The sequence below is a fragment of the Cyprinus carpio genome, chromosome A16, assembly GCF_018340385.1.
Source record: "Cyprinus carpio isolate SPL01 chromosome A16, ASM1834038v1, whole genome shotgun sequence".
In the NCBI taxonomy this organism is placed as follows: domain Eukaryota; kingdom Metazoa; phylum Chordata; class Actinopteri; order Cypriniformes; family Cyprinidae; genus Cyprinus; species Cyprinus carpio.
Window position 1 is genome coordinate 16,604,621 of NC_056587.1, and position 12,281 is coordinate 16,616,901.

Here is a 12,281-nt window from a genome sequence, read left to right on the forward strand (position 1 = left end):
ATATTATAATAGGCTATAATTCATATTTTGCAGCCAGATGTTGTAGTCACAAAATCGATCAGCAAGTGCTAACCATCCAAACCTTGACCAATTGAGTGCAAAAGTGGTTGTTTCTACTAAAAAATACATAAACCACCACCAACTAATGACAACAATCGACGACTACTAAAAAACTCATCAATTACCACAAAAAATATACAAAAAAAAAATTACTTTACTGCTTCAGTGTGGGCTGTTCTGTTTTGACCGCAAGGAAGGGTCTACTCATTCCAGCCACTTAAATTATTATCTCACTTCCTCCCACTGGACATTCCACTACTGTGCCGACCTTTTCTCACTTCAGTGGAGTGGCTGGGATGCAATAAACCCACTTTGATTATGACTTACTTCATCTTGAGAAAACCCAGACAAGTCTAGAACGCACGCCATGCTTTGAAAAAGTGGAAATTGAGAGTCAGTGACCGGCCTGTCACCGAATCTCATCCTTTATCGTGTCCGTTTCCTCATGACCTTTTGTGACCTGCAACTAGCATTCTAATTTTGTTAAAAACAACAAAAAAAGTGTTTTCAACCCGTCGGTCAAACTGCTTTTTATTAGCACTAGAGTTTCAGTTGTATGCCACAAACTTCCCTTTTACCCCAGTCTGAGGCAAAGTTGACAAAATTTGACAAACACTGAAAACATGTGTCACTCACTTTTAACTAAAACATACAATAAAACAACAACAACAACAAAAAAAAACATACACAAAACCAAATTAAACCCTGTGGCTCGTGACGATAAATTGATGAGTAAAGACACAAAACGATCGGTCTGTGCAAGAAACTGAACAGTATTTATGTCATTTTTTACCTCTGATTCACGCAATGTCCAAACTGTTAGAACTCTCCAGAGCGCATTCTCCTGACCATTGACACTCTATCTACAACCTCAATTAGAAGTGTCAATGCTCCACTTGAGAGATAGGTGGCGGTAATGCACTTATAAGTTGCGTCATAGCTACACAGCGAACATGGGTTACGTGAGTAACCTGACATGTTTTTTTTTTACTCAACTGTTTAAAAACAGAGAACATGGGTTACGCGAGTAACCTGAGATGTTTTTTTACTCAACTGTTTACATTCTTGTAACAATGTTCGTAGATTGGGATGTGAACACAAAACTTTAATAAACAAAGTAAAAGTGGCAGCCCCTCACGGACATCATAAAAAACATCATAAAACAACAACATAAAATTCAGGCTGGTCTCCTCTTGTACTGTCGTCACTCCTCCTTTTATGCTTCCAGAGCTCCTCCGTGGGACTCCAGACCGGTGAGTGGCGAAGGTGTCGCTCATCATCATTTGCTCCACCAGCCTCGCTCCACTTCCATGGCTCTCGGCACCACCCCACTCGTCACATACTCCTATCGCCCCTCACAGGCCAGGGGTTGCCCATGAGACTGAACTCTAAAATCCAGGCCTGGTCCTCTCTCCTCTTGTACTGTCGCCACTCCTTTTATCCTTCCGGAGCTCCTTCATGGGAATCGAGACCGGTGAGTGGCGCAGGTGGCGCTCATCATCATTTGATCCACCATCATCACTTGTCACAGTTCTGTTAAGACATAATAGACTGTGTTTATGATGATATTTTGACAAATTTTTGTGTGTATTTGTCCTTTCAAATGCAAAAAGACACGGAAGAGGACTCAGTTCAGTATCACCCACTATACAGTATTAGAGGCGGATTTCTGTGTCAATGTCTTGCATGTGTGTGCAGTAGAGAAAACAGTGCATGAGTTTTCTTGACTTGAATGGTTTAAAATCACTTTTTCTGTGTGCACATTTTGGATATGCGTGCAGTACAGAAAACAGAGCATGAGTCTTGACAGATAAATCATGTTTTATCTGTCAGTAAGATGCATGTAAAAATGCATGTGCTCTTATTTCAATGTTGTTGTTAATGTTAAGGTTATTTCAGCTTCGTATGGTGCTTGTTTCGTATGTTTAACTGCACTGTTAAAGAGGGAAAACATTACCATTCAGCTGAACTGTGTACATGCATTTTAGATACTTATATAGTTCTTGCTCTGTCCATGCAATTACTGCTTCCTTCTATCAACCGAGTTTACTTAAACTGCTGAGTGCTCTGCTAATATCAATGGTATGAACCATTTCAGTAGCTGTCAAAATTACAATTTAAAATCAGAGCATAGCTCACGTACATTCACCTGTCTTTTTTGTATTACTTTTGGTGAAAAATAAACGTAGCGAAGTTGAATACTTTATTTTTATTACTAAGTAAAAGTAAAAATACCACAGTTTAATTATGCTCAAAAAATCAGAAAGATTGGAAAATGTTCTCAAGTACTGTAACGAAAGTATTTGTAATTAGTTGCTTTCAACCTCTGATTATATAAAATGTTGGACCACACAAAAATTCTACCAAAAACAGCTTTTAATTAAATTATGTCTGTTGAGACAAACGGTTATACATATTAAAACTATTCTATATAAAGAATGTTGCATAAAAATTTACAGTGGCTTTTTCTTCTTAATCTTGATTTTGTGTTCACTTTATTTTTACTTTATTCACTATATTTTCTTTAAAATATACAAATGAAATAATGGAAATTATATAAATGAAATATAAAATGTATTTATATGCACTAAAGCATACAAATGTTTAAGCATTACTTTTTACTTCAAGGATGCATTAAATTGATAGAAATTGACAGGAAAGATATTTATAATGTTACAAATTATTTCTATTTCTTTCTATTCTATTCTATTTCTATTAATAAAAAATAAAGAAAAAAAATCCAAAATGTTTAATTTATATTAATAAATAAGTAATTGATTAAATAATCACCACATATATGATTATTTACTGGGGAAAAAAAGTGTAGTCAAGATAACAATATATTTTAAGATTTTTTTTCCCTCTCTGGGTCATTGGGTTTGAATTTCTGTGATTTGCTTAAGTGCATACAGGGAGGATGTGATTGCAGCGTGAGGGTGTGTAATTAGGGGTGTTGAGCCACCAACACCAGGTTTTCATGCCTGACTTGCACCGTGGAATGTACTGTACATGAGGGTCTACGTTAACCGAGTCCAGGAAATACGCAGGTGAATTCTTGATTTGTCCCCCATGATCCCTCAAAGACCATCACCCCTATAGAGGCTGATAAATCTGTGCAGGTAAACATGACCCCTGAAGACTCACCTTGGCTGAGGTGGCGTTGCATCTGTCTTTGGCCCACAGGTGAAGAAGCTAAACAGGCCTTAGCCCAGAGCACCCAGGCTTCTGAAAACCCCAGTCAGGAAAGATTCTGTCCTCTGTAAACCCTGTATTATGGATGCTGTGTGCTGGGCACACAAGACCAGATGTGTTTCAAATCTGAAAAACATCAGTAAAAGGGTGATGCAGTGTAAAGACTGAGTAAGACTGTGCTCATCCAGTGGACTGTGTGCTATTCTAGAAGTTACTGAAGTGTTTTATATGTACTTTGTGTGTATGTGAACAAACCACAAAGTACAGTATTCTTTAAACACTTGCTAAAATAGATAGTCTGTTACCTAGATCAACTAACTTTGTGGAACTTACTTTTAATTAAAATCTGTCCTTACTTGGACCAACAGTTATATACTGTTTATTACCATATATGTAATGTATACATTTAATATAAACGTGATAGATAGACAGACAGAAAACAGATAGATTACTTAGTTAGTATCCCTTTTCCTTTTTTATATTTTTCTTAATCTTGATTTCATGTTTACATTACGTTTTCATAAAAAATATTTATATAGATCACTGTTCAAATTTTTGGGTCAGAATTTTTTTTGTGATGAGATTTATTTATTTCTTTATTTTTGTGAATAAGAATGAGCTTAATTTACAAATATAATCTTAATTTTTAATTTATATAATCTGAATTTTTATATTATATTTATCACCATTATTTTATTTATATTTATCACTTACAGAATAAGTCTGTTGTAATCGGTGTACAGTTTTAGAAAATCTCTTTACAGGCTATGTTATATAAAGGGGTTATTTGACTGACATGTAAAATAACAAATGACTCCTTTTTATTTCTTTTCTTTTCTATGACATTTAGGGAAGAACTGCATTAAAAATCTGAGGGCAAAGCAGAATATACAGGTGAGAAAAATTACATTTTATTTGCTTACTACGAGACTTGCTGTGTTAAATCTCTTGAATAATTTTCAGAATTTCATGTCACAAATCTCCTAAACCTTTGTGAATCATCCATTATTATTAAAATTTGTAAACACGATTTTGTAACCCAGATAAAAACTCCAGCTAATCACATAGAAGCTTATGACATTAAATAATATATTGTGATCTAAACATTGGTATTGTGTCTGACATTGAGAATAAGATGGATGTATATACCCTGAATTTTAAAATGTTCTATGTAAATCATATTTATTTGGAATATACCATCCTTCTTTTGGTGAATGCACTTGGAAAGGTTGACAGGCGCTGATTTTTTTTTTTTGATTTTTTTTTGCAGCTGCAAATGAACCACAGAACGTTACAGCTTGGTCACCGAAACTCAAGAATCTAATTGCTCAGTGAGACAAAATTACACTCAGATCTGTTTCACTCATGGGGGCCTTTGATTTGGAAATGATTAGTGGTTTTTGCATGTGGGTTGATGCCAGATATGGAACTGGTTTCATGAATGAATGTGTGATAGCATTCAGTTTTTTTATGATACAATATAGAACAGCATGTTCTATATTGAGGGGGATTGTGAATGCAGGCAGAATGCAGTTATGGGTTTGATGTGCAATTTCCATGTTTGTTACCAATATTTTTAGACCGTGATGTTTGTAGGCCGAGATCAAAAGTTTATTTAGATTATGGTCATAGAAAAATACATTATACAGCCTTTAGACCATCAAGAAACCATAAATCAATGTGCATTTTATCTTAAATTTTTCCATGTGTCATATTCACAGGAAGAGAGACTTGTATACACACAATGGGCTTCAGAAGTCTGAGACTACATTGAAAACCCATGCCAGACTTTTAAAGGTAGGCTAAAACATGTCAGAAGTCATATTTTTATTGTCTCTAGGAAAACAGGAGAAAAATAAAAGAAACACGAACATTTAAAAAATGAAATAAAAATGCAATAAAGTATAGCATGTGGCCTAACTTGGCAAGGTGTATGTTTCTTGGTTGCTAGCACCATAGTGATGGAAAGATGAACCTAATTTCTCTAGGTGTGCTGTTCGCACTCATGCAGAGTTATGCCATCAGGGAACAACATCATAGGCATTTCCTTTTTAAAGTTATTGAACCTCAGCTTTATTGAATTTGGCTTCCTGTAATGCACTTTCTTTCCTCATCTGTGGAGAAAGGTCCAAAAGGTCAAATTTTCCATTTTCTAAACAATTATTTTAAAGGGATTTTTACACCCTTAGTACTAAATCCTCAGGTCTTAAATGCTTTCACAATTCCACCTTGTAGGATTAATATTTAGAATTATTACAGGTTTGGTGAATAAGTTTAAAGGAACCATTCACCCAAAACACATTTGTGAAGAACTGTTATGCAGCTTTTGTTATATGGCAATTCATACATTAATTTGCATTTTCATCCAGTCCATCTGCTGTGTTCAGACCATTATATATAACATCTGTAATCATTTATGACTATGACCTTTTCTTAAAAATATGGTTTAAAGGCTGAAATGAGGTCTCTCATTTTATAAAACATTTTGTTTGGTCAAAATATATATTAACTGAACTGTAAAGTTTTTTTTTTTTAATTTTCCTTTTTACAGACTTTTTGTAGAAGAATTTAAAGAGAAGGCCTGAGTATTAGTTGATCCCTTTTCTTCATACAACCTGTAGGTTTGAAATATAATACAATGCAATACAATATAGCATTTTGAGTGTTGTTGTTGTTGTTTTGGCATGTGGGTAAAACAGTACACTGAGAAAAAAAAAAATACACTGAAAAATGTTTGTGTAGAAAAATTTTCACTGTACAAATTTCACATGTAGAATCAGCAAGTAAAACATTATATTAAAGGGGTCATATAATGCTGCTAAAAAGAACATTATTTTGTGTATTTGGTGTAATGCAATGTATTTTTGCACTTTAAATTATTTTCCATATAATGTACATTATTGTTTCTCCTCTATGACCCGCCTTTCTGAAACGCGTCGATTTTTACAAAGCTCATCGGTCTGAAAAAGTGAGGTGTGCTCTGATTGGCCATCATTTGTGTTGTTGCTATCCAGTGTGTTGTGAATGGCCGAATGCTTCAAGCATGTGGCGGAAATATTACGTCCCTTAACACACTATGCCGCCTCCCAGGCCAGCAGCACGAGACTCAGTCCAGCTGCTCTGCTCGTGCACATCCCATCATCGGTTCTCTTTTAGCAGTTCAGTCAATGTACTGACAAAACCAATAAAACCCATTACAAATGATGCATTTGTTGCATCCAGTAAGGACATAATAACTGATTATAATGACTTATACTGTCTTTTTACGCATTACGTTGCATATCATGCTGTGTAAACATAAAACCATGTCTGCATTTGTGAGCTGAGAAACAATAAACAACAAGCCTAATCTACTGCTCAGAACTTGCGTTTGAATCATCAGTGGCAAATGTAAATGTAAAAAACATACTTACAGGCTGTGAGTCAGAAGCGCCAGACTGTCCTTGCAAAGTTTGAACTGCCCAACTTTATAGAAACAGCAGTTGTGCCACAGATGCATTGTAGGCTGCTGGTCTTCCCACATAGTGATGTAAAGTTGTGGGGGGGGTGTTAGAACGAACCGTTTTAGGGGTGTGTGGATGACTCTTAACTTTTATAAAGAATATCTCTTTGGGTTTGAGACTTTAGTCTTTGCAACTTTACAGATCTTCTTTATGCACCAAGAGCTTGTAACACTCCAAAGAGAAAGGAAAAATTGAAATCGCATCATATGACCCCTTAAAATGTGAAATTTTAAAGTAGAAATAAGCCTACTAAAAAAAGCATTTTCTTGTGAAGCGTACTCCAATAATCTTTGTTCACAACTTCATAAAATAATGATTTTTACATTGTATACTTTGATTTTAATTTTATTCAAATATTTTTAAATGAGACAGACCCCCGAGGAAAAAATTACCAGTCAAGGGTGGGAAATAATCAGTAGTTGTGACAGCATTGCTTGGAGCAGTAAAACCTTTAGCTGTACACGTAAATCGTAGTAGCTTACTCTTTCAACAGTTTCCTTGGCTTATGAAGAAAGAAGAAATTCACCAAGCGAATAATGGCAAATTTCAGTTAAACATCAGTGAATATAATTTTTTAAGCTGCAGTTAGCTCAAGGTTTTTGAAAGCTAAAGAATGAAAGAGCTCTCACCTGATTTAGAGAGTGTTGATCTGCCTTTATGACACACTTAGCACCTCATCATACTTCCCCAGATGCAGCTGTAAAGATCTAAAGCTTTGCCCGCCACACTTGGAACAGTTCTGATATTTACACAACAGGTTACAGCCTGCCGTTCCACACATCAGACTATACTGCAGTGGTAGGAGCTTCACTTTTAAAGTTAATGTTACATTATTTCATTACTTCTAATTAAAGTAACTAATGACATTACATTGTTCATTTGTATGTACAGTAATATGTTTTTTTTTTTTCATTTAAGTGTAGAGACATTTCTAGCACTTCATCAGCACTTGGGCATAGTCCCCCTATCAAAAATTGTGCATATAATTTGATATGATATAAATGGATATAAATCGTGTTTACCTGCCACACGGAGTTGTTTACAAGCTGCACATGCAAAAAAAAAAAAAAAAAAAAAAAGGAGCTGTTTTGTGGTTGACAAACAATAGAAATATCCACCTCATTCTGTAGTCTTTTTGTTTTCTGTCTTATGAAATATCCGGTTTCTATTTCATTGTGAATGAATAACCATCAGAATGATTCAGACTGTACATTTTTTAACAAAGTTGATGTTCCCAAAAGTTATCAGCAATATTGAATGTCCAAAGAACAACAGTATGGCTGATATGGACAGGAAAATATGATTACCCTGTAATAAGAAACAGGTGCTGTGTCTGGTTACTAAGATACCCTTCGCTTGATGCTGTTAACAAGACTGAAATATGAACAAATTAATTAACCTTGAATGCAGCCAAATTGCAAATACCCAGAACTACGTAATGCTGGAACACATGACTTAATCTGCAAGCAATGCACTGTACAGTATGATTGGGGATGTTGAAATCCCTGTACATCATGCATTATACTGAATATACTGAAAAACATCAGCCCCCAAACATCTGATCTGGTAGTAAGTTTGGTGAACAGGTATGAAGTTTCTGCAAAAAGGGCAGATTGCTTTATGACAGCAAAAAAGGGACATGTGCGGTTATCCACTAATTACAACAATGATATATTTACGACAGTGAATTCTACTCACTTAACTGGGGCTCCAAAGTAGCAAAATACACAAAACTACGTACAGTTGCTTTAAAAAGCAGCAGTGTACAATGTAAACACCATAAATTTTAACATTTCAAATTTCAAAACATCTTGTAAATGTGTTAGCAAAACCCAACTTTTTGTGTTTATTTTTTTTTTTTTATTTATTTTTTTTTTTAAATTAACACTTTTTGTTTTAGCAAATTAAATTAATCAACACAAACATTATATAAAAACTATTTATACAAAAATTCATATTTCAAATTAAATTAAAATTAAGTTTCCCAAAAATATTAATACTCGTAAGAAACATTAATAATAATTGAGCATCAATAAAAATTAATAATAATGATTTCTGAAGGATCATACATTTCAAAATATATTAAAATAGAAATCAGTTCTTTTAAACTGTAAAATAACATAATCAATTATATTGAAATTATATTAGTATTTTTTCAAAACATAAAATATGAATTATTTCAATCTTTTGACCACAAATCTATTGCAATATTTTATATATATATATATGGTGCTCTTAAGCTAAATGATAAACTTGTGCCATGTGTGTCATGAAGATGCATTACTGCTCTGAATGAGCTACACTTCTCTGCACTTGTATCCAGCATCTGTATCCACTTGTCATGGTCAAATTGAATGATCCCATCATATCCTTATAAATGCCAGTCACTCAGCTGAGGGGCGAGCCCTTCGGAAGAGCCCCATTGTTTGATTTGACAGAGTACAGTTTAGAGCTCTTCCTTTAAGTTGCAGCTGTTGGCCCGAGCAGAAGGGAGTGAGACCACGGACTGCAGATATGTGAAGGTGAGCAATGACAGGCTTTTTAAGCCTCCTCTTTGATGTTCTGCCCCCCTCTGGGAGCTAAAAGGGTAATGTGAGACGTCAGGGAGCACAATGACTCTCTCACCTGCACCCTTTGAAGATCCAAGCATGCCTAGGACATCCCCATCAGAGGATCCACAGACGTGTATGGGTCCTTTTTCTTTCTTTCTTGTTTTGAGTGCACAAGTCAAACTACTCCCCAAGTCTTTGTGGCAGTGTGTTTCTCAGCACTCTGGTTACATCAGCTCTTGTTCGGGATGAGAGCGGTGTCAACCTGCTCCGTGGCGCTATCAGCAACAATCGCTCAGCCTCTGTATGTCAGTGAACCTTGAGGGTGACCTCCTGCACTGACCGATTCTCCAGCCAGATTCTCTTTCCAGGACGTTTTTTCACGACTTACCTCTGCAACTCTGACCTGTGGTCTTTTCTCTATAAAATACTGTTGCTTCTCAAGACTTGCTGTAGATATAGACTTACAGCTGTTGCAAAGGATGCAAGCTCAGGTTTACTGTTCTTCCTAGGCAGAAGTCACTTTTATCTGACAATATATATATATATATATATATATATATATATATATATATATATATATATATTCTAATTAAACCTGAGGTGTGGAATTTCTGTACCACTATCATTATAATTTAGAGCGGTGGTTCTCAAAAGATTATACACTGTAATGTAAGTAAATAAAAATGAAAAAAAAAAAATGAATAAATAAATAAAATGAAAGTGTTTAATTCAATATATTACTTGGTATTTCTTTGTAATTAATTGCCAAATTTACTTGCAATTTTGGTGTGAAAATTGTTTCTATGCACAGTAGGTTTTATATGGCCACAAAGAGCTGGGAAAAACAATAAATAAATTACCAGGTAAAAACTGTAAGTCATACTACTTAGAAAAAGTATCATGATTTGATTACTTGAGATAAATTTAACTGAATAAAAAAAATAAGTGAATAATATGTGTGCCATATCCATATTTTCTTATTCTTATTTGGCTTATATGTTCTTGGTAACATTAATAAATTTCAATGTTCAATTTATAAAAGTATTTTAATAAATAATTGTTTTCTGATGAGGCAGTCATCTCTCACCCTGACATGGCCACAGGAGGGAGTCGGAGGGTCAAGAACATTTTCCAGCATTGTTATTTTGAACAGTTCTGTTTCTAAATATTGCTGTACTAATGGATACTCTTGTTGTAGGATGCTGTACAGCCGGACCACAGGAGCCAGTGTGAATCAAAGCAACTATAGCCAATGGCAACGGTTCATGTGCAGACAGGTGAAAAAGATACTTCTGTAGGTCAGCACAAGGTCATCAAGCAGAAGACAGATAAGTGACTCTGCATGAGGTAATACCACATCAACCACACACACCTATTTGGCTTGGCAAAGGGAGCTCTTTGTTAGTGCAGAGAAGTGCTGATGGCTTCTGTCCCCCTCTGGTAGGGTCACAGGGGCCCTTTTCTGAAACAAAATAGGCCATGCACCTGCCAAAGAGCCAACATCATCAAATATTGATCTATATTTACACTACTAGTTAAAGGTTTGGACGCACTGAATGAATATGTTTTATATGATTTTAAAACATTTGACATTTTTCATATATGCTTGAAATTAGATTTGTAGACATAAATTGTGCCTATGTATTTCTATGCAAATTTAGAATTTGATTTTATTTTTGAATTTTAATTTTATTTTAAGTATAATTTGCATGTCTATTTTATTTTATTTTATTTTTTAAAATTTAATTTAATCTTTAAATTAATTAAAATTTTATGAGTCCCTTTGAACTTCCAGTTTTATTTATTAGTTTTAATGACTTTCTATAAAATGTGGAGAGAAAAAAAATGGGTATGTGCGTGTCTGGTAGTGTATATGCCAACATAACATTTTATTATTTCTCTTTGCAGTCATTCTCAGAGTCCTATCCTATTTCCATCTGAAATTAATGACCACATTATTCGGGTCTCTCTGTTACTCATCACCCATAATTCCCTGCTGTGACCTCTACGACCCTCACCTCCTCTTGTGTCTGTCCTCTTTTCCTCCTCATCCTCTTTTCTAGCAGCATTCACCTCTGAATGACTCGAAGCTCTGGCAGGGTGACAGCCCCTGTCTGTCTCTCCAGGACCAACTTGAACCAACACCAGTCTAATCTCTGGGATCACCTTTCTTCCATGGGGACACAAGTGTGGATCAGTGGGACAGAGCTCCAGGAATCTCCTCTTTTAATTTAGGTACAGAACCACACCGCGCCATACATGAAACATTAGTACAGAAGTCACAAGCATTTTTATTACCTTTTGCTATAGGTAAGATGAAAGCAAAAAAGGTTCTGATGCTGTTCTTATTCAGATTTTTTTTGCCTTTGAGTTTAACAAAATCTGCTCAAATTGTGTTTTCTTCCTTGGCATTTTAAAGAATTTTGTCCTCCATAGCTGACAAGGGCTCATAGCACTCACACCAGAGCAGAGTGGTGTCAGAATCAGTAGCTCTCTAACCATGAAAAACTACTTGCATCTGCTTAATTTCACTTCCCCTGTGGCAACTCAGAGAATGAATTACCAAGAGGGAGGATTTATTAACCATGCAGATTTAAACCCATGGGTTATCGCTCTGTTTTGCGTCCACTGGGTTGTGAGAAGCATACGTAAGAAGAACATGCAAGGCGTCCGGACGCCGCAATTTTTGGTGTCCGATGGTCGATAAAGATAAGATCTTGCACAATGGAAACATGTCAGATGAGGAAAAACCCTAAGACACCAGTAAAAGAGAGAGCGTGGGGGGACTCCAGGCATGAGAGGCATCTTAGCTCTGTACACTCATATGTTCACAGGCTGAGGTCAGTGAACCTGAGAGTAAAACAAACCGTTAAGCTAACAGAGGGCGCCATGCATCACTGCACATGCATTCTTGTCAGTGGGAGATCTCATGGCTTATAGAGCCAGACTGGTGGATGCAGAAATTTTTTTTTTT